At 50.4% G+C, this 22226-nt stretch overlaps 1 protein-coding gene and 1 long non-coding RNA gene across 4 annotated transcripts in view; one reads left to right on the forward strand and one right to left on the reverse strand.

Moving 5' to 3' along the window:
* The window catches only part of CHST11 (carbohydrate sulfotransferase 11), a 265222-nt gene that overhangs the window by 153408 nt on the left and 89588 nt on the right, over positions 1-22226 (reverse strand). The window lies entirely within an intron of this gene.
* On the forward strand, positions 19679-20945 carry LOC109265442 (uncharacterized). The gene is made up of 2 exons (XR_002079192.2): positions 19679-20090; positions 20425-20945. It is a non-coding gene; the product is annotated as an uncharacterized LOC109265442 (long non-coding RNA).

Here is a 22226-nt window from a genome sequence, read left to right on the forward strand (position 1 = left end):
TGCCCACTTAGAACACCTCAGAATGGGACCTTATTTGGAAATACGGTCTTAGCACGTATAATCAGTTAACTTAAGATGAGGTCATCCTTGGGGTGCCTGTGTGGCTAAGTCAGTTAAGCGTCGGACTTCGGCCCAGGTCATGATCTCACGGTTTGTGAGTTCGAGCCCCGTGTCGGGCTCTGTGCTGACAGCTCAGAGCCTGGAGCCTGCTTCGGATTATGTGTCTCCTCCTCTCTCTCTGTCCCTCCCATGCTCATGCTCTGTCTCTGTCTTTCAATAATAAATAAACGTTTAAAAAAAAAAAAAAAGGGGGCGCCTGGGTGGCGCAGTCGGTTAAGCGTCCGACTTCAGCCAGGTCATGATCTTGCGGTCCGTGAGTTCGAGCCCCGCGTCAGGCTCTGGGCTGATGGCTCGGAGCCTGGAGCCTGTTTCCGATTCTGTGTCTCCCTCTCTCTCTGCCCCTCCCCCGTTCATGCTCTGTCTCTCTCTGTCCCAAAAATAAATAAAAAACGTTGAAAAAAAAAAAAAAGATGAGGTCATCCTGGACTGGGGTGGGCCCTAAATCCAATGGCTGCTGTTCTCCTAAGAGAGGAGAGGACACAGAGACAGACACACGTGGAGAAGATCCTGCACAGATGGAGACAGAGGGTGGAGGGGCACGACTACAGGCAAGCCAAGGAGCGCCAAGGACTGACGGGAGCCACCAGAAGCCGGGAAGAGGCAAGGAAGGATTCTACCCCAGAGCCTCCGGCCCTGCCAACACCTCGCTTTCAGACTTGCAGCTCCTAGAACTGCGAGGGACCAGATTGCTGCTGTTGAAGCCACCGGAGCTTGTGGTACGTCGTTAAGGCTGCCCTAGGAAACGAATACACACGGGCTCAGGTCCTGTATGACCCTGACAATGTATTCCAACCTCTCGGCCTCGGTCACCTCTCTGTAAAATGGGGCTAACAATGTACCTACTTAGTAGGAATGTTGTGAGGACAAAATAAAGTAATCCACGTCAGGCCTTCGTAAGGGCTTAGTAAGCCAGAATTAGGTACCACTCCTGATGTCTGGTAATACCTTCTCTTTCTAACCGTTCCCCAAGACAGCATTGCAAAAGTCTCTTCTATTCCACCTGGAAATCTCACTGTTACAGACATGATACGTACACATTCATCTGTGGACACGAGATGATTTCACAGATCGGCGAGGGGAGTTGGTGACTTACGGTGGAGGTCTAACCAATCTGCATTTGCTCAAGACGAGCGTGAGGCAGCTGCGGGCTGCCGAAAGGGGGTTGTTGAACAGACGGCGTGTGTACCTCTCCTCCAGAAGCAAGAGACGGCTAGAAAGAGATTATCCCCCACAACAAAACACATGCTACCCAAACCCGTAGTTTCATTTTCATATGTCTACATGGGTTAAGGATGGGAATTATCTTTTTAACTTGTTCATGTGTATTGTGTTCTCCTGACATTTTTCTGGCACAAGATGCTAATACTAATTTTTAAAATATCCCCACACGTACTATGTCACTGGAGCCATGAAGATGTTTATAGCCTTCGACTCCAGCGATTTCCCTCTCGGGAAATGACACCGACAGAAGCTAAAGAAGTTACGCACCAAGATGCTTACCATAATGTTTCCCCTCCGATGGCCAGAAATTGTAACAACTGAAAAATGCCCATGACTAGAGCAATCATTTCATAAATCATAGTTCACTTAAGGTACATCGTTAATAAATCACAGTGTATTAACTACTCAGAAATGATACTGTTATTAAAAGTAATAACATGAAGATACGGAGAAGGGGTTTAAGTAAAAGCAGCCGATTTCAAAATATTATGAGGATCGGAATCTCAGCCACATAAATATATATACGTATAAACGACAACGTATAAACACGAAAACGCGTTCTTCCACGCTGTTTATCATCTTTCTTACTTAACAATGATGACATCAACGTAATGCCGGATCCAGATCAACTCTAAATGTTACAGATGCTCCTGAAAGCCAGGAAAGTTCTAAACAAAGAGTTGGATTTCTCCCAACGATGAAGACTGATCTTTGACGAAGAACACAGTGAGCGTGCTTCATGCTTGGAGGTCTCAGGACTCTGAGCTGCTTGAAGTATAACTTAAGTTGCTGTTACCAAGAAGTGGTGTAGGGGTGGGGCGGAGAAAAGCAGGCGCTGGAGAAGATCCGAAAGTGGGTGGAGGGAGGCGGGAGGCGGGGGGCGGGGGGCGGGGGGCAGGGGTAGAAAAGGCTCTGGGGGCAGCCATGCTCTGCTTCAAATGTTATTCTTCTTGAAATGTGGTCAGAAGGAAAGACCACTGCAGCTGTGGCCTATTAAACGTGCCCACGCTCCCCATCTCCCTCCCTCCCTCCATCCCTTCTAGTGAGTCCAAGATGCAAGACTGAACCTCACTCCACAGTCTCTCTAAAGACCTGCAGCGAGAAGGCAATGAACCCGGCGGGGGGTGGGGGAGGGTGCAAGAGGCCCAAAGCTACTGGGGTGATTTTCCCTAGGGAAATATTTAGCATTTGGCGACTTCTCTTTTCCTTTAATAGACAGATAGGTGGATAAAGCTTTGTGACAACATGGAGAGACAGAATCCCACCTTTCTCCAAAAAGTAAGAAAGCTGTGCACAATATCCTTGTTGCTACGATGAACAGGAAGGTTGGCCTCTTGGGGGGCAGCATACGCGCCCAGCGTGAGTGTGGATATTAAAATTCTTCTCAAAGTCAGCCAGGCAGGACCTATTTACGCAAGCAAATTAAAATGCGTAAAACAGTAAGAGGGTGTTTGCAAATGTCTAGAGCTACAGGAGGATCTGACGAGAAGAGGCCAGGCGTATCAGGAAGGGCTCTGGTTCTGAGCTTGCTGCCACCAACCGCGTGGGTGACCCAGAGAAGAGGGGGACAAAACTAAGCAGAACGTATGTGGCGTTCCTACGATATGCCATGCTGAATGCAGGGCACTCGGGGAAATGTTATTTAACCTCCCCTTCCTTGGGACCATCCTGAAACGTTAAGTGTTATCATTTCTATTTTACAGAAACAAATTCAAACAGGTTATTTGCCAGAGTCACACAGATAGCACCTGAGAGATTCTGCAGACTGATGGAGCAGGTAAATGTTTATTATCTCTGAGTGTTATCAGTAGAGATCTACCTGATATAGGAGAGGAGGGGAGCAGAGCAGACGTGAAACACACAGAAAGCAGCAGCGTTTCACAACGCTGGGCCCATCCCCTAGTAAGAGTTAATAATGTGAAAAGATGGAAATGGGGGTTGAAATTACTTAGGAAAAAGTAATGGAGCTGAGTCAAACACACCTGTCCGACTCAGCTAGGTCAAAACATTGACATGGAAGTGTTCAAACGGGCGACCAGGTGGCTCAGTCGGTTCAGCATCAGACTCTTGATTTCGGCTTGGGGCACGATCTCATGGTTCGGCACTGGGCTCTGTGCTGACAGTGCAGAGCCTGCTTGGGGTTTTCTCTCTCCCTCGTTCTCTGCCCCTCCCCCACTTATGTGTGCACGCACGCATGCACGCTCTCTGTCTGTCTCAAAATAAGTAAACTTAAAACTGTTCAAACACACACACACACACACACACACACACACACAGCAGCAGCAGCTGCAGCAGCAACAACAGGGACTTCGTAGAGCAAAGTGGCTAAGGGTAAACTCCAAGGGCGGTAGAGCTCCTGCTTCTAATCCCAGCTTCTCCAGTAACCAGCCAGTGACCTTCCGCAACAGTGTCTTCGCTCCCCTGTGTCTCAGGCTTCTCACCGGTAAGAGGAGAAGAGCAAGAGAAGGTACCACGTGGTTTGTAAGTTTGTAACTTCCCTGATGAGAATCACAAGGGAAGGTACCCGCATGGTTTGTAAGTTCCCTGAAATCCCAATGCATCTCACAGCGGCAGCCTCCTCCACTTGATAGAACAGGAGGTGACCAGGATGGGTGACGTGAGGAGCATCCCCGACTCCCTTCACGGGTCCGCTGGCCCCCGTCCCCAGACCTCCACTTCAAGCTCAGCCCCCTGCACGTTTTCTTTCCTTCTTTCTCCCTCTTTATTTCCTCCCTCTCTCTGCTCTCTCAGTCTCCTGCAAGTTTGATACTTTGTTTTCCAAGCCAAAACAAATATCTCCAAGTCCAAATGGCAAAGCGGGGCAGCATCAAACGCCCTGTTCCCTCTGAGGGTGAACCGGGAGCGAGGGCTCACTGGGGTGCAGGCAGACAGCTCTGGGATAACAAGACCCCGGAGCCAGCTCCGTGCGCAAGCCATGCATCACAGCTCCAGGGACACTGGCCCCGGTGCCCTGAACGGCAGTGGAAGCCACCACACCCTGTGGGTGTCAGGGCAGACCGGGGGTGATGGGTCTTCAGCAGTTTCAAGAAAGACCCTCTGTCAAACATTTAAAAACGATTTTTTTAAGGTGGGGGGAGGCATGCCTGGGTGGCTTAGTCAGTTAAGCGACCAACTTTGGTTCAGGTCACCATCTCATAGTTCATAGGTTCGAACCCCATATCAGGCTCTGTGTTGACAGCTCAGAGCCTAGAGCCTGCTTCGGATCCTGTCGTCTCCCTCTCTCTCTGCTCCTCCCCTGCTCGTGCTCTGTCTCTCAAAAATGAATAAATGTTAAAAAAAAATTTTTTTTAAAGAAAAAAAGAAAGACCCTCTGTCCTAAGACCCAACCCTCCTCCAAATAACTGCCCTAGATCTTGCTGAGTCTGGAAACCCAGTGTTCCTTTAGATCAATGGTTCCTAGTAACTTTCCAATGTTTTGCCACTTAAATAATAACCAGCTTCCTCAAATTTTGAAAAGCCACAACATCTAAAACAGGGTAGAATTTTCTAATTTTCTTCTCCCATAAAACCTTGTTAAACAGTTAACTCTGTTATGTTTGAATCATATATAGATTGATATGCATGTATAGATATCAACAGTATTAATGCGAAAAATATTAATATATCACCATGACTTCCAGATGATCTGCCAACTGAGCAAGTTTGAGGTTATTCCTCCAGCAGAAGGTAAAGAAGGTCAACATCCCTGGGATCAGGGCCCAAGGTCCAGAAGGGTGAGGATGTCAGTTTGTAAAAGGTTGGACCCAGAAAAGGCTGATAGAGAAATCCTTCCTGGGTGTCCAAAGTCAAGGGTGAGGGCTTGCCGGAGAGAAGAGTCAGAACAGAACTGGGGTGGCCAGAAACAGCAGGGGAGGCAACCTTTGCCTTTCACTCGCTTCTGATCTCAGTCAATGTCAACACTCAAGGCTTCACTCGCTTATTCACCGGTATGTTGGAACCTAAAATTCTGAGTTGTTCACGCAAGCATGTCACCATAAGAGATGCGAAAATCTCACTTCCTTCCAAGTGACATAGGGGAGCATCAGAGGGCTGAGCACCCATTTCTTCTTTCTTTCTCTTTTTGTTGTTTCTTTATTTTTCAGAGAGAGAGCATGCGCACGGGAGGGGCAGAAAGGGGGGCGGGGGGGGTGGGACAAAATGATCCGAAGCAGGCTCTGTGCCGACAGCAGCAAGCCCGATGCGGGGCTTGAACTCACGAGCGGTGAGATCATGACCTGAACCAGAGTCGGATGCTCAACCGACTGAGCCACTCGGGCGTCCCTGTGCACCCATTTCTTGATAAAAAATCTTCCTCGTTCCAGGGGCCAGCTACATCATAGAAGCAGAAGAGACAAGTACAGGGGAAAAGGAATTAGGTTCTCTAGGCTGCCAGGACGATCCCTGTGGGGCACACCTGCAGCCCCACTGTAGACGTGGAAGGCTCGGTTACATATTGGGTCTGCCATTCTCTGATGGCATGACATACTGAATATCCACGCGGGCTTCTCTTAACTTATCCCAAACCTACATGTCTATGGGGCAAGAAGGTTTAACACTCCAACTGAAGGGTGGGTGGGTGTGGGGATGGATGAAACAGGCAAAGGGGATTAAAAGTACACTCATCTTGATGAGCACTGGGGAATATACGGAACTAATGAACCGCTATGTCATACACCTGAAAGGAATCCAACACTGCGTGTTAACGACACTGGAATTAAAATAATTCTTGAAAGATACATAAATAAAACTGAAAGTAAGAAATTGAGAGTCAGGCAGTGTTAAGTAAGGTCCCACCTCATTGACCTAACTAACCCCCTTTTCTAACATCCTGAACTTTACTATACCAGCCTGTGCATACAGTCAAACGTTTTGGCTCTCCTGTGGCTGAAGGATGCTAGAAACGTTAGTCAAACCCAAAAACCAGTCTTTACTTTCAATTTTCTTTTATACTCTGGCTTAAGCCTGGAATCTTCCTGCTTGTTAACAGAAACCACAAAAGATACTTCATCCGCCAAACTTCTAATGCATGGGGGAGAAGTCACAAATGATTTCTGGCTCCGATCCCCTAATGAAGTAACTGCAGGGCCTCGAAAGCAAAAGGCAAATGGTTTTATTCAAAGTTCAGGCCTTATTCTTTAAATGTCCATCAAAAATAAAGGACTGGGGACTCAGGGCTGATCTTAGGTGACCACCGTCTGTGAGCTTGAATTGCAAATAATGGCTCCTAGGTCCCTCTCGATTATCAATGCTGGTGAGAATGCGGTAAGCGAGACCATTCAGAATCAGCAGGTGATCCAAAGCCTCACTTCTGGTCAGCTGGGTACAGCAATGGGGTCCTTAAACACTTAGCTTTTATCTCCAGGGATGTTTGGCCTACAGAGCTATTCAAGCACCGGATCAGGGCTGGGGATCTGAAGGGCACAGCCCAGGGGACACATCCACCCACAGGCCGTTGGAAGTTACCCACACTAGAACATATTTAGGCTCGTAAAAATTCATTTGAAGGGCGCCTGGGTGGCTCAGTTGGTTAAGCATCCGATTTGGGCTCAGGTCACGATTTCGCGGTTCCTGAGTTCAAGTCCCGCATCAGGCTCTGCGCTGACAGCTGGAGCCTGGAGCCTGCTTCGGATTCTGTGTCTCCTTCTCTCTCTGCCCCTCCCCCACCTGTGCTCTTCTCCCTCTCAAAAATAAATAAACACCAAAAAAAATTCTTTTAATTCACTCGAGATAAAGCAGTAAAATAGCCTATTCCTGCCACGGGCATGATAATAATGTTTAGCTGTCTGGCGGTTCCGACAGCCCTCCACGCACATCCCCACTTGCCCCTCATTGTAAAGGTGAGAAATCCGAAGTCAGAGAGGGTACGTGGCGCGGGCATGGTCACAAGATGAATCATTGCATCTCCATTCCATTGATGAGCAAATGGCGGCCCAGGGACATAAGTGACTTGTCCAGGGGCACGGAGCCAAGTGGCAGAGCAGAGACTCCAGACCCAGGTCACCGAGACTCAATTCAGTCTTGCGTCCACACCGCACTGCAGTGACCACAACAGATGTCGCCCTCGCCGAGCTTCACGGGCCAGCAGTGACCCCGATTCTTCTTTCGCATCTTTCTCGGCTTCTTTAAGGACAACGAGGAAACAGAGGCACGTAATTAAGCCCCTTACGGGGCACACAGGCACCAACTCAGAGGCCGAGTTAAACTCCTTCTTGTACCTCCTATTCTGAGGAGTAAGTCCTCAATAAACATATGGTACTCAATTAATTGATCTGCCCTTGTAGCTGGGACAATTGCAAGTCCTATGAACCCAGAACCTTCCTAGGTTTTGCTCGGGAATGTGAGAGGTCGAGGTCTGGTCTATCTCTCAATAATAGCCAGCTCCCCATTGCCTCTTCTAGAATGGCTATCACCAAGAGCTCTGCTTACATCCAAATTCCTTCCCAGACGGAAAGGACAGGGAGTATCAGACGGGACTTCAGGATTCTGGGAGAGGAGAGGAGAGGCCACGCCAGAAAGCTGATGACTCAATCGTCCACGTTCAACCAGCCGTGCTGGCATCCCGGCGAGAGGGCCAATGGACCCAGCGCTCTCATCAGAACAGAGGCAGGGGGTTCCGAAATGCAATCAGGAAGATAAAGATCTGAGGAAAGAAACTCAAATAGGAAGGTCTGCTCAGAAGCAAAGTTTCATTCCACCCAAATACAGGAGCAGAAACACAGAGCAGGCACAAAATACACACATGCATTTGGAAAGACCCCTTGACTCAGGAAAACTTATCTTTAGGCTTCTAATACTGCACTCCATCCAGTCGACAGAAGCCAGAGTTCAAGGACAAGGAAGGTCTGATGCAGTGGAAAGTCTGTGGGCTGGAGACCAGGAAGCCAGTGTTGGGCTGAGTTCCTCACGGGGGCGGGGGGAGAGGGGGTGACCTTGCAGACACTCCCCCTTTCTGGGCCTCAATATGCCCCTCTTGAATTAGGGGGTTTAACTCTATAGAAGATCCCTTCCAGCTGCAAAATTCAATACTTCTGTAACTCTCAGCCCGCCGGCCGATCCAGTGCTCTCCTCTCCACGGCCCTGAGGCTCACCAAAATTCCACTGGCAGTGTGTTCCAACACTGAACAGGCCAGATTTGGTGGCCTCCTCAGAGCATGGTAACCACAGAAGTAAACACAAACGCACGAAAAAATGCAAATGGGTCGTAAGCACTCTTACGCTTATGAAGTCAGCAGTGCGAAATGTATAACAGGATTGTCTGCAGATCTTTTGTTGACACACAGTAAAAAAAAAAAACAAACAAACCCTCCTCTTAAATAGAAAAAGGCCCATTTGTTTGGTGCTTAACCAGATCGGCCTTGAGACGGCAGCATTTGAAAAGTTTAGTCCCAGTCACGGCCGCGAGTAGCCTCTTACCAGCACCCACATAGGAGGGAAACTTGGATGTTTCACAGAGGTATCCTCTATTCTGCTGGGGTAACTAGGGGAGGCAGGGGAAGTTGCCCTTGGCACTGACGAGACAATGAACTCATCATCCTGCCTGGCTCAGAAATAGAAACTGAGCGTTAAACATAGCTCACCAGCCTCTCCTTGACCAGCATCTCAGACTGAAGTTAGTTTGTTCATAAGGAAGTCAGGAGCGGGGACGCCTACCCAATGTGTAATAATTTACCTATCACCCCAATAATCCCCACAAGTCCTCTGTCACCTGAAAGCAGGTATTAAGCGCCTAACATAGGCCCAGGGCCATCTCCCTCTGAGTCCTCTAGATGTAACAACAACGTACTTACCGCCACCTAACTCGACACCTAAAATGGTTAAAATGGTAAATTTTAGGTTATGGGCATTTTACCACAGTGTTTTTTAAAAGATACCCACCCACTCCCCCGAAAAGAAAAAAAAAAAAGTTTAGGCTGCAGCCCCAGACACACCTAATCACACTGATGCAAAACAGAAACACTCAGCCAGTGAGCTATTTCTAGCATGTTCCCAAAATGTCTGGGCCTGATGGTAATAACCTCTGCCCTGGCCAACGTAACCATGGCCCTTTGTTTAAGCATCATGCCTGGAACCTCAGAGTCAATCCGCGGCCGTGTCCACCCTTCTCGGGGTCTCCGTACTGAGGCCTAGATGGGTGGCTCTCCAACATCACCACCCCTCACGACCACCTCGGGTGAGATGGAGGCAGATTCCAGGACCTCCCAGTCAAGATCCTGCCTGAATAAGCCTATCTCAAGTCCCAAAAGGCTGTCCTTTGAAAAGCATCCCGGGTGACTTGGGGGGATCTGGGGTGCATTAAAGGGCCTGGGAGCAATGAGGAGCGGGGGACAAACCAGACACAGCCCTTGCAAGGGCTTTGGAAACGCCCGGAGGGGTGTGGCCACAGGGACCGCCGCCATCTCCTGCTCCCCAGGTAAGGCTGCCTGGTGCCCCTTTTTGGCTTCCAGGAGGCCCTTGACTTTGAGTCCTCGAACAAGTCAGGGCAAGGGACACAGTGCACCGATCTACCGCCTTCCCCGCTGCTCGTGCACAGACCATCAGCCAGAACCAGAACGCCCAGATTCCAGAGCCAACTGTCTCCACAGTCTCCCCTCGGAGCCTCGGGCTTCCCCCTCTGTAAAACGGGCCTCACCATACCTGCCCCTGGCCGCCCGCAAAGGGCTGCTGTGGCAGAGACCCCGGCCCCTCTTCTCCCCACCGCGTGACCTCGCGCTCTTTACATTTCCCCTTCCGGACCTTGGCTTCCACAGCTGTCAAGTGGGAACAAAACCCGTATCGGGCTCACACTGTTCTCAGGTGCGCTAACTGGGCCATGCAAACACAGCGCTCAACCTCTAAGGCGCACACACAGAGCACTTAGGAAATGTCAGCTGCTCATGGCTTTGCAAATCTGGTGCTTGTGGATGTGCTTGGGAGGGAACAAGTCTAAGAGATGACTGTTTTCACACTTGTGTTATTGAAACACACACACACACACACACACAACCTAGCCGTGCGTGCCATCCACCCTGTGATTACAAATCACGGCTCTTTGGCTTAGAGGTGACCAGAATGAATGATGAAGAAGCCAACCTTTTTATTTCAGATGTTGAGTCTCTCCACTCTCTAGGCAAGAGGCCAAGGGATACTTCAATAAATAATGATTGAGCACCGCTAAAGGAGGGAAGGACGAGGGGGCCTTCTGATGAAGGAGGGGCCCCAGCCCTGCTGCTCACACGGCAGACTCCACCACGTGGCTCAGTGTCTCAGACAGGAAGGTATATGGACGGCACCCCACCCCGCCCCAGCCCACGGAATGCCCCCTTCTGGCCACACAGAACGACTCACAGATCTTACGACACATCCAGGGCCTTCCGTTCCTTCCAACTGTCAAGCTGTTCCTGCTTCTGGAACTTTCTTTGCCTTCTCAGTCGCCTCAGCCATGACCTACTTCGCCCCCATTTCAGTCAGGTTGCAGTTCAAGTGTCCCCGCCTGAGGGAGGCTTTCTCCAGCATCCCTTTACCCCACGATCCTGCGTGGTTTTCCCGAGAGTATAGGCCCCTTCCCTCAGAGCATCAAGCCCTTGGGTCCCCCTCTCCTGCTCACTGTGATGACAGTGCCTGGCACATAGCACGTGCTCAGAAGATGCTTGTTGACGGAGTCCATTTAGGGGGAACACGGAAGCCAGGCACCCTGGGCGCGTTCCACTTTATGCCCGTGGTCCTGGAGTCATTTTCACAGCTGCCCCGCTTAGTCTAACAAGTGGCGGGGTCTCACGGGAAATCTTGCACTGCTGTGACGAGAGATGATACAGCCCGGGGATGGGGGGGGGGGGGGGGGTCAGAAGCCCCAAGTTCTAGAATCAGACAAACGTTGCTATCAGTCTCAAGCTGTCACTTCCTACCACGTTACCCTCAGCGAGCCATGACCTCCGGAAAAAACCATCCTGAGAGCATTTCCCGGAGACTGAAAGGCAGTACATGTGCAAGCACTTGCTACGTGGAACAGAGTAGGCGCTCCATAAATAATGTCGTTTGTCCTCTGGAGACAGACTACCAAGTCTGCCACCCATGAGCTGCCTGACCTTGGTCTACCTACCTTTCCTCCCTGCCGTTTTCTCGTCTCTCAAACGAGGAGAAGAAAACGTCTCAAGCTCACAGGGTGTTCACAGGACGAGATTAGATCATTCTGGTAAATGGGCACCTGGGTGGCTCAGTCGGTTAAGCATCTGATTCTTGATTTCAGCTCAGGTCACGATCTCACGGTCTGTGAGCCACGTTGGGCTCGGCACTGACAGTGCGGAGCCTGCTTAAGATTCTCTCTCTCTCTCTCTCTCTCTCTCTCTCTCTATCTCTCTCTCTCTGTCCCTCCCCCGCACACTCTGTCTCTCTCAAATAAATAAATAAACTTTAAAAAAAGCTAAAAAGATCGTTCTGGCAAGGCGCAACGCCTGGGCACTCATCACACAGCAGCAATCAGTAACCTCCATATTGTTGCCTTTCCGCCCAAATTCGTGACCTCCTTAAGGGATAGGACTTGCGTCCTCACGTCTCTATCCCTAACACGAACTGCCTGGCCCGTTTTTCTGGAAGGAAGGAAAGGAGTGGGCTTCTCCATGAGGTCATCCCACGCCCATCGCCAGCCAGCTCAATTCCTCCTGTGAGAGAAGGTGGACGGGACACAGAGAAGGCACGTGGTTTTGGGGTGGCTGCACAGCGCTGCAAAAGCAGGAGGAGCCTTTGCTGGGAGTGTGGAGGGTTCACAGATGGTAAAAAATCCCCAGCTGCTCACACACCTACTGGTGGGAGGGAGAAGGCTTGTTAAATGTTAAAAATGAGTCAACTTTCTCGTAGACTACAAGAACAACAAAGCCGGTGATGGGGAGAGGAATACACCAGGCGTGGGTGAAGGAGAGAAAGGGGTACCTCAGCCGGACTCTTGTGAAACTTAACCCTTTATTGGGGGGGGGGGGACGAGGGGGGGGGGGGAGGTGTGGAAAGCAGCCAGGTGGGGGGAGGGGAGGGAGCCACTGATTGAATTCACAGCCTCACAAAAGGGCTGGATCACAGCCTCGCTCACAGATGCTCATTTCAAACTCCCCTGACGCCACCGGGGAGAGCAAACACAGGGTGTGTCGGTTTTGTGGGCTGTCAGATAGTCCGTTAACCGTTTGAGTTTAGCAATCTGGCAGAACGTGGAGCCGGGCTGCTCAGATGGCCAAGGGCTCCGACTGCAAAGAGGGCTTCTTTCGCAATCTTGTCCTTTCCGCCAACTGTACAACGAGATCATGAAGCCGAGTCAAGAGTCCAGCACCGAGCACTGGACCTCGGAAGAAGCAAGCCAGGCCGTGGGGGCTCCTGGCACAGCGTGTTTTGATGATGCCACCCCAGTGATGCCTGCGCCCCATCACCTTCCACGCCCCGGGGCCCCCGGGCTGGGGCAGGCACACGGATAAAGTCCCCATTCCATTATCTTCTTCTCCCAGGCGTACGATTTCAATTTCCAATCAATCCAGCAAGTTTGCTGTGCCCCCAACGCCCTGCGCTGGGCTCCGCTACGGAGCTACGTGTCAGGAAGATTACAAAATCGAATCAGGCGCCCTCTGGGCTCTCCTCTAAGTTTTCAAGGTAACTGAGAATGTAAAGGAGATCAGCCTGTGAGTATCCTGTCCACCAACCCTGATGACTGTTCCTTTCAGTGAATTCAACAGGTGGTATTCGCATTTTCCTCCATTCAGAATATAAAACATTCTGACAATCTGAGGAGTCTCGTGAACTGAGCTCTGCTATCTAATAAGGTGACTCCAGGAGGGTCTCTATCCCCTGGCTATTTCTTCCCCCAGAATAACCAAGCAGACAAGCTTGTCTTGTTCAGTTTCACGAACTAGCAGTTTTACTGCTGTGTGTAGAATACGGAATCGGGCTGGCGGGTTCCAGTGCCAGCTCTGTCACATCCTGGCTCTGTGACCACGGACTGGTTACTAAACCTCTCCTTGCCACAGTTCCTTCATCTGTACGGGGATAACAGTAACGCTTACTTCTCAGGGCTGTTGTGGGGATTAAGTGCTTTCTAAGAGCACTTAAAAGAGCGAGTGGTACACTTGTAAGTACTCAGTAAGGAAATAATAAATGTAGCTACATATTTAACACAGCACTGCCCTAAAAGAGATTATGACCTACTTCCATTTTAAAGATCTCCAAGGGTAGGTTTCCACTTTTATTTTATAAGTAGAAAGGCGGTATAGAGTACCGGTTAAGAGCAAAAACGATAAAACCACATCGCCCAGGATGGACTCCCAGCTCCGCTCCTTACTTCCTGTGTGACCTTGGACAAGTTACTTAACCTCTCTGAGATTTCGTTTCTTTATAAAACGGAGCTCATGCTGCCTTCAGCCTTAAGCGAGTTAATAAATGTGAAACGCACGGTAAGTAACAGCAAAGTATGACCATTTGCTGCTGTCCTTGCATCTCTAGGGAAGGTCCCATCAGCAATTCCCACCACGGCAACATTTGTAAAATGTCAAGATGACATTTGAAGTCCTGGGAAGCGACTAGGTAGTCAGCCACGAGCCACTGTCGCCCCGTCCTAGCTCCGTGCATGGTTGCTGGCTTTCAGCTCATCAGTGAAGGTGTAGCCAGCAAAATTCAATTCAAATTGGCCCGGCTTGCCATTCCAGTCTCCTCTGCCCCCATCCTGCAGCAGGGCTGAGAGCCAAGGGGATGGACAGATGGGCTGATGCACGTATAGAGGGAGAGAGAACCCCAGAAGCGCGGTCCCTCTCGCTGTCCCGTGGCAACAGTTAGTGGAGCAGTAGCACACGGCAGCGACAGAGAGCCTGGCTCCCCCTGGTCAAAGCACCAAAGCATCCACAAGGCAGAAGGCAAGGAGACCCCCGTCCTGAACAGCAGCCTGGGCACCCAGCCCAACCCTCCGTATCCTGGGCCTTTCCCATGGCCACCTGCCCTGGGAAGCCTCTAAACCTTCCACGTGGCTCGCAGTGAGGCCCCACCACGGACCAGGAACCCCACTCAACACCTCCAGGAGCGAGCCAAGAGATTTGCAAGGGAGCTGGTGCCCGAGGAGAGCTTGGGAATGTCTCACTAGGAACAGAAAGCCACAACATTACACAGTATATTTCAACAGGAGTCGAACTAGAATAGAAGGGTCGTGGGCACTCAGCAGAGGGGGGGGGTTTCCTGCAGGAGGGACCTGGGTGTTGAAGAACATGAGGAAAGGGGAGAGGAAGCAGGGAAGGAGTGGCAGTGACACGGGTGTCCCCTGCACACCCAGGGAACATCATTCTATCCAAAGAGAAGCTAATTGCTGAAAACAAACCTTTCTCTGCCTTCTAAGAAAGGACTGGATTTTCTGCCAGATCTGATTGAATCAAAGGTATTCTGGAATTGCATTTCCCTGCCTACCTAAAAATGTCCCGACTTGTCAACCACCCTCAATCATGGATACGTTTTCCCTGTTCCATGTGACATAGCCAGTCTGACCCATGTGGCTCAATTTCCCAAAGGTTCCTGCAGCTTGAATGTGGCTAGCTTGAATGGCTGCAGCATTTTCTCAGTGTGATAGCACACTTTATTCTTTAGACGCGTCAGCAAATTTGCCTCTGGTGAATAGGTACCGATGGAAAACCTCAGATTTAAAGGTATAGGGAGATGGGGCACCTGGGTGGCTACGTTAGTTAAGCGTCTGACTTCGGCTCAGGTCACGATCTCACGGTTCACGGGTTCGAGCCCCGCGTCGGGCTCTGGGCTGACAGCTCGGAGCCTGGAGCCTGCTTTGGATTCTGTGTCTCCCTCTCTCTCTGCCCCTCCTCCTGCTCGCACCCTGTCTTTCGCGCTCCCTCAAAAACAAATAAACTTTAAAAAATAAAAAATAAAGGTATGGAGAGGGAAGTTCATATACACACAGGAACACATGTGTCTGTGTGTGAGAGCATGGGTGTGTGTGTGTGTACGTGTGTATGTGCATGCACGGGTTAGCCCACCTAAGAAGAAGAGCCTCCTTGAGCTGGACTCGTAAGACTTGGGGTCTCAGTTTCTGTAATTGCAAAGAAAGGCACAGGGTTTCTCAGGCTTGGGCACTGCGGGGCAAGGATTCCAAGGCTCCATTCTGGTTCAGCACAGAGAAAGGTGCTGGGGTCCACTGGCGATGTCTGATGTGGCCACACTAAGGACAGATGGCAGGTATGTTTTGCTGGTACCCTGATCAGCCCACGGGACCCCTCTTGACAGTTCTAAGATCCTGAATAATCATCTGAGTCTGAAACGGGGGGGAGGTTATTTTAGAATCTCTAAAGGCCTATTAGTTCAAACATTCTGAGCACTGAATTATATAAAGGCCACACTCATGGGTTCAAAGCTGTCCCTTTGCAGCATCGGTAGCCCAGTGGTGAGGTTAGCTGCCTTCCAAAGCAGTCCTTTTGCTACAAATAGAGGGGAAAAAATGCTATTTGTGTTGAGAAGAACCCCCCTGTGTCCAGTCCCACAAGCCCCCCACAAGCCCATACCACAGGCTCCGGGTCACGAGGGTCTCTCCTCTGCGGGATGTGGGGATGGGGGAAGGAGAAATTGCTGCTTCCCCAGCAATTTGGCGAAGCGGTAAAGGGCACAATAACTTCTCTGGGAATCTAAAATAATTTCCTTTAATTGCAGCTTTCACTCTGTAGACTGACTCCCCTCAATGCAACTTAAAAGGAAAAAAGAAAGGAGAATTTCACACAAGCGACAATAATGACTTCTATGGAGCATAAGACAGTGCTTAGGAGAAGTAATCGATGGGGACCATGAAGCCTCAAGACCTGTCTGTGAGAACATTCTAGATTCCCATTACGGCAGCGACATTCAGGCTCAGAGTCATGACATTAACGCCCACAGGAAGGTCCCAGAACCAGCGAACGGCTTCCAAGTCCTGTTCCTTCCGTGCTGCAGTCATGCCAACTGGACGTGCCACCAGGCTGGGGTGGGGCAGGGCAGGGCAGAGGATCTGGAATGTTGACAGGCCCTAGACGGAGAAGCCAAAAGAAGACAGATGCACGGAACGGGGATGTGGTTCCCACGCTGCCCATCCCGCTCTTCTGAGAAACTCGGTCTACACGGGTCTGGACGTTTCTGTCCCAACTCCTGGGCGACCATTCCCAATCTCTCCCCAGCAGCCATAGCTGCTCAAGGAGAGAATGGCATGCTGAGCTCCTTCATATCCCAGAGATGATCTGGGGACCCGCCCAATCTCAAGGGACTGCCGGGAAGAACACCAAATGACCAACTGCGGAGTGCCCTAATTAGCCATCCCCCTGGGCCCTGGTGTGCTCACACTTTCCCTCTGCCCTCCCCCCGACCCAGTCCCTGCTGCCCGCAGACCCCCTCCAGGGCTGGCGCCAGGGAGTCCTGCTACTGGGGCAGAGGCATTCTGAGCCCCACACAGCACACAGTAGGCAATTTACTAAAGTCCTAAAAAAAAAAGACAGGGGCCGTACAGGGCAGTCTCTGGAGTCCCTTGCAGGGTGGGGGTTAGATGCATATCCGCAGCTGGTTCTAAGTACTGACGCTATTTGCCACTGGGAAGCCTCAAGTCCCCACCATCAGAGCCCCCCACCCCCAGGGGTGAAAGACATTTTGTTGCGGGGAGGGGTCGAAATACCTTGGCAAAAGGATCACGGGTTCCCATCGTGCACAATCCCATCCTTAGGCAGACTTGGGGAGAAAGTGGGTAGAATTTGACGGCGCTTAACGTGGAGAGGGACTAGGCTCCAAAAGCCTTGAGCAGTCAGGGGTGACAGAAACACCATCATAAAAAGAGCAGCTAAATCCTTTGCACACCCGCCATCTACGGGGACACCATGATTCAGGCTTCAGAAACACCACCTCGCTGAATCCTCTCCACAACACTATGAAGTGAGTACTATCATCTCTATGGTGCAGGTAAGAAACTGAGGCACTGAGAGATTCAGTGACTTGCCCAAGGCAACACACGGTTCGTTCATTCCTTCAAGGTATGTTTATTTCACACGTGGCTCCAGGCACCAGATGGGGAGCCACACAGCTGCTGGGCTAGGATCCAAGCCTGAGCATTTGGATGCTAGAACGTAATGCCCCAGATGGGCCCATCTGCAAAGGGAAACACTGTGTCCCCTGAACCAGAAGGACACACAGAGGAGGTCCCCAGGGGAGCCAGGCCCAGGCCCACCCTGCGTTGGGGTCTGCTGCTCAGCGGAACTGCAGAAAGGAGGGGAGGCTGCAGGGAGATCCGGTCCGGCCGGACAGCATCCCTGGAAGGCGGGATCTCCTTCCTGTCTGAGCCAGCCTCGTCCTCAATGCTGCCTCAGTGTCTCCACGTATAGGGTCTCGGATGACTGTTCTGAGAACCTCCTCTACCCTCTCACCTCAGTAGCGGCCCTCTGAACCCCTCATGCAGCAGGTAACCAGGACCTGATGAGAGACCACTCTACGAGGTACGTCCGCCAGCCCCCGGTACGTCCCCAAACCCTAAAGAGCCCACACTGTGTCCTTCCTGACCCACAACCCAACAGCCATCGGAGAGCCCCTTATATGTGCTAAAACCCACCAAGAACCAACATCCACAGAGGTCCCACCAGATCCAGAACACCACTCTCACCAGGCCACACCGAGCCTAACACAGCTGGGTTTCTACGGTGCCGATTAATCATGGCGAAAGTCAAGCTCTGGGTAGCTAGAACAAGCTGGAATCCAACTTGCGGAAGAAGAGAATATTATCATTGAATAATACACGTCAAAAAGCAGTGGAGATAATCAAGGCAAACAGGTCTTAAGCTTGTGATGTGATTCAGGAAGTGCAAACGCAGGAGAAAGACAAGGACCTCTACGGTTTTTTAAGGAGCACAGAGTCCCACGAGGGAGTGTGAAAAGGGTTAGAATGGAAGAAACAGCAGCTAACACTTTGAGTGTTTACTTCATGCTGGACGTGGTCTAAACAAATTAGATGCTATCAACTCATTTAAACCTCACAGGCACCCTCTCCAAGGTGTGTTGTATGACTACCGTGGCCATTTTACAGACGGGGAAACGAAGGCACCAAAATGTCAAGCAAATCTAGAGTAGAGAGCTGGAAATGCCTCTCCAGCCCATTCTGTGTTTCAAGAAGGCGCCAGAAAGCCGACAAATGCTCAATTGTCGCACACTAACACTTCTCTTGCCTGTCGGAGGTGTGAGAATTCACAAAGCAGTGTCCCTCCTCATGCTCAAGTAGGATGTCCAAAGATGGGGCCTTGATACAACTTAGCTGTGTGACCCTGGGTAGGCCAGGCAACCTCTCTGGTCTTCCGGCATCTTCCTCTGTGAGACAAAGGCTGGACTCAGTAATGCCCAAAGTGCCCTTGAGCTCTGAAATTCTGCAACTAAACCAGGATATACAATAACCTTTCACTGGGTAATTAATTTGATATCATTCAGAAATATGCAAATGTATCTGAATTCTGAACCCACTAAACCTGACCAATTTCCAAAATAATAGGAAAGCACAGTCACCGAAGCCAGAGGAGACTTTTCAAGTTCTGCTCTGATCCAGAAAGGGCCAGAGATGGGCAGACCCAGATAGACCAGAGAAGACTCTGCGTGGCCCTGGTTGGGCCCTGTGTTGCCTCTTATCAGAGTGACCACGGAGCAAAGGGAAGACGGCCTCATTTTCCCCCAGCACTCATGTGACCCTAAGGCACTCAGAGCCTGAATCCCATGCTGATTTGTTATTTCCAAATGACATCCATCCACCTGAAGCCAGGGCCCCTGGTCCTGCCACTCTACACCTACACTCTACACCTTCCCGGGCAGGTGACCCTCTCGAGTCACCCCTGGGCCAACTTTCAAAGCCCGTTGCTGCCCATAGATTCTATTCTGTACAGATGACACCACAGCAGACTGTCAGGAAGAGCCCAGGGCCATCCCCCCCCCCCATCAACAGACTTCCTGGAAATGAGGCCTCGAGAGCCGAGAGCCGGGAGGGGACAGAAGAACCAAAGACTGAGCAGAATGCAATAGTGAGAGTACGTGCTCTGCGGTCCCACAGATCTGAGTTCAGATCTTTCCTCTGACCTAAGCCTCAGTCTCCCCAGCTCAAAAATGGGCCTTAAGATGGGGCATACCTCATAAGGCTGCTGAGGAGATTCACCGGAACTTGTGCACGTGAAGAAACACAATGGCTGTCGCTGAGCAAGCATTCAATGACAATCACAAGAAAACAGAAAATTCGGGAAACTGTTTCTATAAGATTCCAGCAGAGTAAAATCATGTCCAATTCAAGCTGCCCATGACCCATGAATCATTTCCATTTCAAGGTCCAGAAACATCTTTTATTGGGCTGTGGCGGGGACGTGACTTGTCCCCCCCCAAAATGTGATCTCACTTTCTTACACGGGATTAGAAACGGAGTCGGGCACTCGGGCATCTACAATAATCTACAATGAAGACTACAGTTCTTACGTTCCCTGGCGGAGAGTAGGTCACGTGACCCAGTTCCAGCCAATAGCACACGAGCAGGAGCACCGTGTCAACTTCCAGGACAAGCCAGCCCTGGAGGACCAGCGATATGGCGGAGAGCCATCTTGGACCACACAGGTAAGGTCGACTACAGAGCACCAACATGGAAGGAATCTCGGCCTCTGACACCATGGAACTACCACAGCAGCCCATGGCAGGACTGTTGTGAGAGACGAACTTCCGTCTTTTATAAGCCACTGCTATTTGGGGAACCAGTGACAGCAATCAGAATTATACCTCACAAGTACCAGGTGAGGTTGGTAAAGTTATCTTACCCATCTCATAGTTGGGGGAAAGGCCCACAGAGAAGTTAAGTGATCTGTTCAAAGCCACACAGCCCCACAGAGTGTCTGAGCTCCCATTCTAGGGGTCTTGTTCCAAGTTACGGGACACTTCCATTCCAGGCTCTGTCCCCCAAGGAACACCGCTGATCACAGCAGATTTCAGTTCACAACAAATTCAAAGAGCACCTCCTAATACCCCGGCATTCTTCAAGTCCAAAAGACACAGGATGTATAAATTGTAGCCCCTGAATAGAAGGTCTAACAGACGGGTTATAATGCAGGATCGATGCCTTCCTTTCAGATAGTGGTGACTGTTTATAAAAGGTTTTCTTCTGCATTACGGAGTAGCACCACAAGGACACCAGCTGCAGATACTAAGCTTGGAGAGGACAAATGACTCATCCAAGATCAGTTGGTACGGGGCCAAACTGGAACGAAAACCTTACCTTCTTCTAAATGCGAGTCCTGGTGACTTTCCTGCTACCCAACTGTAAAGCACCAAAAGTAACAGGTATTTAGCCTGCTGAGCCACCCCAACCTACCCCGATTTCAAGATGCATTCTTGGTGCTGATCCTTGTTTACGGGCACAATAAGTCCCACCAGTGGCGCAACTGTTTCTCCGCCATGTTGAATTCCTAAGACTAATTCTAACAGCTATACCTTTCTGTGTATGAACCGTGGATAAATGTAGAATGCTGAGTAGAATGACGTGAATACAACTGCCCTCTTTTTTCAAGAGTAGTTCAGTTTTCTAAAGGCCTTTGATGAGCATCCAGATCACCGCTAACCTAGATTGTAACCAATTAAACCTTGACCTTGAAGACTCTGCTTGATCTACCCCCTGCCTGCCTCTCCCATCCCACTCTAGCCATACCATTCCTCTAACATGGCAAGCTCATTCCCACCTCTGGGCCTTTATCCTTGGTATCCCCCCAGGACTTCACATGGCTCACTCCCTCACATCCCTTAAGTGTCTACGAAAAAGCCACCTCTCTAAGCCAAGACAATGTTCCTATCTGTGAGTTCACAGCTGAGAGGAAGATGCCTACAGAGGTGTCCAAGGCCGAGGGTGCTAGAAGAGAGAGTAGCCACCATGTTCCAGAAGCAGGGAGTGCTTCCCCACCCCCACCCTCCTGCTTGACCCTGAGGAACCACAGAACCACATACCCACCCACCCCCACCCCACCCCTCCCAGCAGGGAACCCAAACTTGTGTGATATAAGCCCTGCCCTCAGCCACATACTGTCCACTCGCAGGAGATGAGGGTTCCGCACTGACACCGGACGAAGAATCTAATGGCACGGTTTCTTTATGCTGAGTATGTGACTCTCCTGCTTAGGAAGCAGTCACCCCACACAGAAGCTTAAAACCATTAAAAAAAAATAGTTTCTCCTGGGGTGCCTGGGCGGCTCAGTCGGTTAAGCATCTGACTTCCGACGTTGGCTCAGGTCGTGATCTCACCATCTGTGGGTTCGAGCCCCGTATGGGACTCTGTGCTGACAGCCCAGAGCCTGGGGCCTGCTTTGGATTCTGGGTCACCCTCTGTCTCTCTGCCCCTCCCCTGCTTGCACTCCGTCTCTCCCTCTCTCAAAAATAAATAAACATTAAAAAAAATTAAAATAAAAAACTACTTTCTCTATTTTTTTAATTGAGATATAACGGACATATAATATTACATTAGTTTCCGCTGCACGACATAACGACTCAGTATCTGTAGATAGAGTGAAATGATCGCCGCGATTAGTTAACGTCCCTCAAAAGCTACAAGTTCTTTTTTTTGTGATGAGAACTTGTGCGATCTGCCCTCTTAGCACCTTTCTAAGGTCCCTTAGCACCCGTATTATTAACTACAGTCAGCATGCTGGGCACGACATCCTCAGGACTGAGTTGGTTTTTAACTGCAAGTCTGTACCTTTGCACCGCCTTCCCTCATTGCACCCACCGCCCCACCCCCACCTCGGGCAACGACATGGAAAATTTTTTGAAAAGTCTCTATTAGAGATGCTCCTGGCGCCTGAGGCCTTGGCACGAAGAGTTTCTGGGTAAAGAAAGGTTGACAGCACAACGGAATTAATTTCACATACTTCGGGAGGGGGGTGGGA

Source organism: Panthera pardus, unplaced genomic scaffold (assembly GCF_024362965.1).
Source record: "Panthera pardus isolate Hobbes unplaced genomic scaffold, ASM2436296v1 HiC_scaffold_6, whole genome shotgun sequence".
NCBI classification, from domain to species: domain Eukaryota; kingdom Metazoa; phylum Chordata; class Mammalia; order Carnivora; family Felidae; genus Panthera; species Panthera pardus.